Raw genomic sequence first — 6923 nt, forward strand, 5'->3', positions numbered from 1 at the left:
AACGAGGAAAGAGAAATGTTTTTTGAGCAGTCTCCTTTTGGTAATTTTGTTAGGTATCACGGATATTTTAACGTTTCTAGTCAAATTATCTGGTATTTATTGACTAATCAGATAGTTGATAACGATGGTGATGAGTTGTGGATGGTTGTGCACAACAGGCCGGTTAGATTGTCTTTGTTAGAGTATTGTTTAATAACCAGTCTCGATTGCGCTATAGAGCCTGCAGATCTACCAGATGGAGGTTTCTTTGGCTCCAGACACTTCGTTGGTAAGTCTGAGATTCTTTCGAGTGATTTGGAGGTCAAGATCACTGTCCAATGGCATAATGACACTGGGATAGATGTGGAGAAGTTAAAGATGGCTAGTCTTTACTTCTGTTGTGCCGTCTTCGGTGAGGGGACTAGGAAAAAGATCGTGAAGATCGATCCTAAATATCTAAGGCTTGTAGATGATTTGGATAGATTTAACACTTATCCCTAGGGTAGAGTAGCCTATCGTGATGCAGTCTAAGCTTTGAAAAATGACCTTTTAGGGAGATATACTTACATCACCGAGGCACAAGGTCTAAAAGAAGTTGATGGCAACTTTCTTCTCGATGGTTTTGTGCTGCCGCTGCAGATATATCATTTTTTGAATGTTAAAGTGGATTTATTATCTTTATTTCTACTAATAACATTGTTTGGAATTTATGTTACAGATCCTCTCTTATGAATATTATGCGAATGTGGCACAAAAGTTTGCAAAGAAAAAGGATGTGGTGGACGGTTTGATGTTGCCTATGATATTTCAGTGGGTGACTAACACGTGGCCCTCAAACCATGCCCCATCTGTTGTTGATGTCAATGCAGCCTTTGGTGATTGTGATATAGCTGTGAGTAATATGAATTGATTTGATATAATAATTGTGGACATAAATTTTCAATTTATCTAATATGTTATTAAATAAATGTAGGATTGTCTTGGATGTTTGACTCCTACTCCCGAGGAGCTCGTTTCATCGTATTATATGACCGGTGTTTTTGTTGATTCTGCGACCCATGCAGTCATCACTCAGGTACTCGAGCTGTGGAGGCAGGGCAAACTATCATATGTAGCCAGCACCCTCTGGAGTGTGGGGACCCGGACGCTAATCATCTTCTTAATCATCGTTGGGATTTAATTATCAGTTCTGATAAACAGGGTCTAAATTTTTTTTTTTTTTAAATGTAAGTGCGGAAGGTAATGACATCTACATATTATACATCTCTGTATAATACTACATTTCAGTATAAAGGTACAACAATGTACAACAGTCTTTTCAATTAATCTAAGGTTAACTACTAAAGTTCAAGTAATAAAACCCAATCTATCCAAGTCCGGAATCACCACGCTAAACTCGTCTTCTCTCGTCGTCTTCTCGACCCTGATCCTGCCCCACCTGTTGTCATGCACACATACAAAACAAGACAACAGCCGGATAACTCCGGTGAGAATAAATCCCAGTATAAAACATGGTAAACATGCATATACACATAATAATTCATGAGACATGCTGTCATGAATAAAAGCAATAACAATAGTAATAGAGTTCATCATCTATGAAATCTAATCTAACTGAACATGCAACTCAAATCAGATAAGCATGCATATACAATCTAAATCATGAAACATGCTGTCATGACTAAAAGCAATAACAATCGGTTCCATAGTCTATGAAACCAGTTCATATACGCATGTAGTTCTAATCAAATCATGTCTAGACTTGACTCAACTATAACTCTAGGGATCCCGGGGTGAATAAGACGCCACTGGCTGTCACCTACCCAACCACTCGGGGCGACTGTACGTCTTATTCCTAGACTTCGGTCCGAGCTGTATCGACGGCTGGCAATAGGAGTAATGGCTACTCCCAAGTTGAGATACACCGAACGTCTAGAAGTCTGACAATGGCTGTCAAGACTTTCCTATCTTAAATGCAATGAATAACAATCTGTAAACAAAGCATAATCATATTCATAACTGAATATCACAATTATCTTACATGCTTGAATACAATTCTATAATCAAAGCATAATCAGGTAACAATATAAACAATAATCTAGTATGTGATTTTATTGGGAAATTCAAAATAATCTAATTTGAGTTATGCTTCCCGAATATCACATGAATTATACCTTTGTCGTCCCTGTCTGACGAAAACGAAGTCTTGTATTCAAATCTGTCCATATCAATCTGAAATGACAATAGTGAATACACTGTATCAGTAAATAACTCAATGCACAATCTGTTCTGATCAATACTCAACTCAGTACATAATCTGATCAATATCTGAACAAGATACAATTCAATTCATGTCATCGATATCACAATACAATCTGAATCATATCTGAATCTGATTAATCTAAATCAAGTGATGTTTCGACGGCATAAGAATACAATCTGAATAACCCCGTTAATCTGAATATCACAAATATAATATCAGACTTCGTAATCCATAACAATACCGGTCATAATCTCAATAACAATACAATTCTGATATGAAATCTCAGTCAAATCGACTTCAAAAATCATAACAATTACAGAAACGGTCTGTTCTTTAATCTGACTTCCATTCTATAATGTCTACGGTAGCAGAAACGCCATATCTGAATCATATTCAATTCTGACAATATCATAAATTCAAAACATGTCTAAACGTAACAAAACTTACGTCCAGTTGTAGCCTGCATTGATATGAACACAGTACTGTACCCGGATTCAAAAACAGATGGACGGATTTTGCACAATCACGATCCTAAGCTTCACGGACACATTTTTCCAAAGTTCCTTCGTTTCTTTCTTTTTCCTTGCTGATTAATGCTTGTATATACCTATATATATACTTTGCATGTAAATCACACGTGGCTTCTCCAGAATTTGCCAAAAACCCACTCGCGCATATGCGCGCTTCATCTCGCGCATATGCGCCAAAGATTCTGGATGTCGCGCATATGCGCGCCTTTTCTCGCGCATATGCGCGAGGGCTTCTGGACCCCTCGCGCATATGCGCGTGTTTCTTCGCGCATGTGCGCCGGTCACTTCTTTTGAGATGTTCGGTTCAACATCTTGGCTTAAAATAAACCAACGCCCGGCTTCGTCATTTGAGTTCCTATAACCTCAATTCATCACAATCTTGTCAATTAATCAACATCTGATTAAAGTAATTAAATCTCGGGCATTACATTTCTCCCCCTCTTAGATCTGAGTTCGTCCTCGAACTCGCAAACAATCAATTCAGCTATTTAGAAGAAATGTATAACAGAGTTTAGGTCAACTCTCGTCTCACTGAATCCATTCTGAAATCTCGTTCTTGTTTCAACTTCTGATTTCAAATCTGGAATAAGACTTCATGAAGTATATTATCATAATACTTCTCAAATTAAATCTGACAAAGTCAATCTGGCCATGTTGGTTATACAACATCCGTATAAACCACTCCATAATCTATAATACTTCAATACAGCCAACTATCATCAAATCTGTTGCTCTCGATCTAGGACATATTCAATCCTCGACTTCAAATACCAATCATCATCATCCGATGTTGGGTTATAACATCTGTTCATTCTGAACTATCTTCATTTTCTTTCGATTTCTCTTCACAAGAACTAGAATCACTGTATACTGTCCTGACTGAAACTATCTCATTACCAATCTGATAGGCTGATAGGTATTATCATGCAGTGATAATAATTCATATCCATTAGTGCTAACATCCATCACTCTATAATTCTACCAAGATCTTCCAACATCTGGATAACATATACCCTGACTGTCTGTCAATCTGCGATAAATCTAAGGAGCAACTCATGATATACTCTGTCACAAGTACAAAGTCAACCAGAAAATCACATTCTGATATATTCTATCTCAACATTCTGTTGATTCTGATCATTCCTCTGACATCAATCTGTGTCATCTGGTTCTGTTTGTACGTTATCTGGTACAAACTAATAGATATAGATTGAACAATCTGTCAATCTTAATCATATCATATCATATCCCAATCTGGAGAAAATGGCAGTAATGTCATTACGAAAGCCATAGAAATGCACTCCCATTTCTATTCAGAAATATACAATTCTGTAATAAATCTTCTGATTTCTATCTTTCTGCTTATTCTGTTAGCGATTCAGACCTATCAGTATGATTTCTGCCAACATTTCAGCACAAACTCTGCCATAACTGATCTAATCTGTCTATACCAAAACCATCTGTTATCCGAATGAAAACTGAATCCACTACTGTGCACTTCTGACACTATCAGTGATATCTGATTCGAACTATTCGGTACCAACCAATCAGTTAATACAAGAAATTAAGGAATAAATACCTACCTGGTATTCGGCTCTGATTCTCAATATCAATTCTGTTATACAATTCTGAAACATTCTGACACATTCTGATTTCATCTCTGAACTGCTGTAACTCTCGAAATTAATTCTGATACAATTGAACTGTATATAATCTCAACGGTTCATAACAATCTGTATCACAAACGGATTCAGAACAACAGTAATATCCAATCAGATACGAAATATCAGTAACCTATACAGATCTAGTGAGTTCAGTGAACTTATAAAACAAGGATTTCTGATAAATATCTTCATGTCATTCTGATCAACTGGTATATCTTATCTGCAAATAAAATATGCTCCCCAAAACAATATAAGATGTCTCAAATACTGATTTAGAGCAATAACAATACTCAGCAGATATAAAGCAACAGTCGCATAAAATAATCTACCAAATCAGACAAAATATATCTCTGACAATTCTGACATTTCTGAACTTTCTGGTCTTTCTGATATCGGTATCTTATCAGTCACTGATCGAAATCTCAACGGTATCAAAATCAATCTGTATACTAACTTCAGATAACGCATACTCCGAATACAATCCGTTTCAAGCAGAATTCTTATCTGAATAACTTCTGTATACATTCATTACCGTTCTTAAAATATTCAATACAATCTGTAGATATTCTATTCAATCAATCAAATGCTGCAATTATATCAGAATCTCATAGATATAACAAGTATAGAATCATCAGAACATCTCTGAATATACTGACACATGCCAAAGAGTATCACTAAATCAGATGTACTCATGGTCGATACTCTTCTACTGATCTTTCAATTCATTCTGTATCATTCTGTACATTCAATGTCATTCTGTACTGAATTCTAAAATAACAATCAATATCTGACCTGAATTCAATTCTGAAATCTATCTGTTTGATATAAAACAAATCTGAAATCTTATCTAGGCAAACATCAGCCAACTCATACATCATTGGCAGATCTGCCAATGCTAGGCTCGATTTCAGTACATCTACTGAATACATAAGGATACCATCTGTTCCTTTCTGTATTAATCGAGTCATATAAATCAGTATCAAAGGAATTCTATATCTAGAATCCTTATTGTGGTATCTCCACTGATCAGTTATCTCTGGTCTGACTCTTACCATTTCTGGAAAATTTCTATAATATGTCTGTACTTGTTCAGCATATACATCTCAGTGATGTGATCAAATCAGAAAACACAAGTACATCATAATCTATTTATATTTCATTCTCATCTTACTGTAGTATACGATATATACAGAAATCTCTGATATCCACATTTTCTCAACAAGTAAGGACATCAATACTACAGTACATACAAACCCAACAGATACAGCATATTTCCATGTAACTCAGTTAAAGATATTCTTAACAAATGCATTAGTATATATCAATACATATGCAATAGAATCATATAGAAATAGTACCTGTTGTGAATTCTGGATCTGTGTTTTCAATTGAACTCTGTTCCCTACAATCTTCGGGAACGCTTCTGGGGACAAACTTTAGCAAAGTGTCCCGGCTGTCCACAAATATTGCATCTACCAGTCACTCCCTGGCATTGCTCGGTGGGATGTCTCCCTCCGCAACTCCTGCAATACACTCCAGTATAACTCGGGCTAGAACCACTGGAGCTAGAGGAACCACTTTCCAACTTCTTGAATGGCTTCTTTCGAGCTTTCAGCAAATCTTGCTTCCCACTCGTACTGCCGTGATCATATCGAAGAGGGGATTGCTGTGTCTGGGGTTGCTTCACACACAACCTTGTCAATTGTCTAATCAGACTCGCCTCAGCACTCTTTGCTCTACTCAAGATATCAGCAAAATGGTAAGGTCGCTGCAGATTCATTAATGCAACTACCTCCGAGTTCAACCCTTTGATGAACTGATTCACTACAGCTTCATCATTTCCAGCTAAATGAGGAGCGAAACACAATGAAGTAGAGAATTTAGCAGCATAATCGTCAATATTCAATTGACCTTGTCTCAAATTCTCAAATTCTGCTGTTTTGTCCTCCCGGTAAGAAACTGAGAAAAATCTTCGATAGAATTCAGTTCTGAAGACTTCCCACGTGATCACAATACCACGTTGTGATAATACTCCTTTGATTGTAATCCACCAACTTCTGGCAGCCTCTCGTAACTGGTGGGATACCAATTTAACTCTCTGTTCATCTGTACACTCAAGTAAATCAAATAGTACTTCTATATCATCAACCCAGTTCTGACAATCTTCAGATGTCTCGGTACCACTCAGAATCGGCGGCTGGAATAACTGCAATTCTGCCAACTTTACTTCCATCGGAGTTTCTGATGCATCTATCTGTTCAGACGAAGTACTATCCTTTTCTGGAATTCTCCGAGGCGGTATATCTGAATATCAAACAAATTAATATACAATCTATATATTCTGCCTCAGCCCTCCTCTGATCATATACCTCTGATCCAGACTCGGTTCTGATTCAGGCTTAGTAATTACATGCTGCAATCAACTCAGATACAAACAACATGTAATAGGGAAAGCAATAAATCATGCTAGCACACACAATGTACATC

The sequence above is a fragment of the Primulina eburnea genome, chromosome 14 (genome assembly GCF_022965805.1).
Source record: "Primulina eburnea isolate SZY01 chromosome 14, ASM2296580v1, whole genome shotgun sequence".
NCBI classification, from domain to species: Eukaryota; Viridiplantae; Streptophyta; class Magnoliopsida; order Lamiales; family Gesneriaceae; genus Primulina; species Primulina eburnea.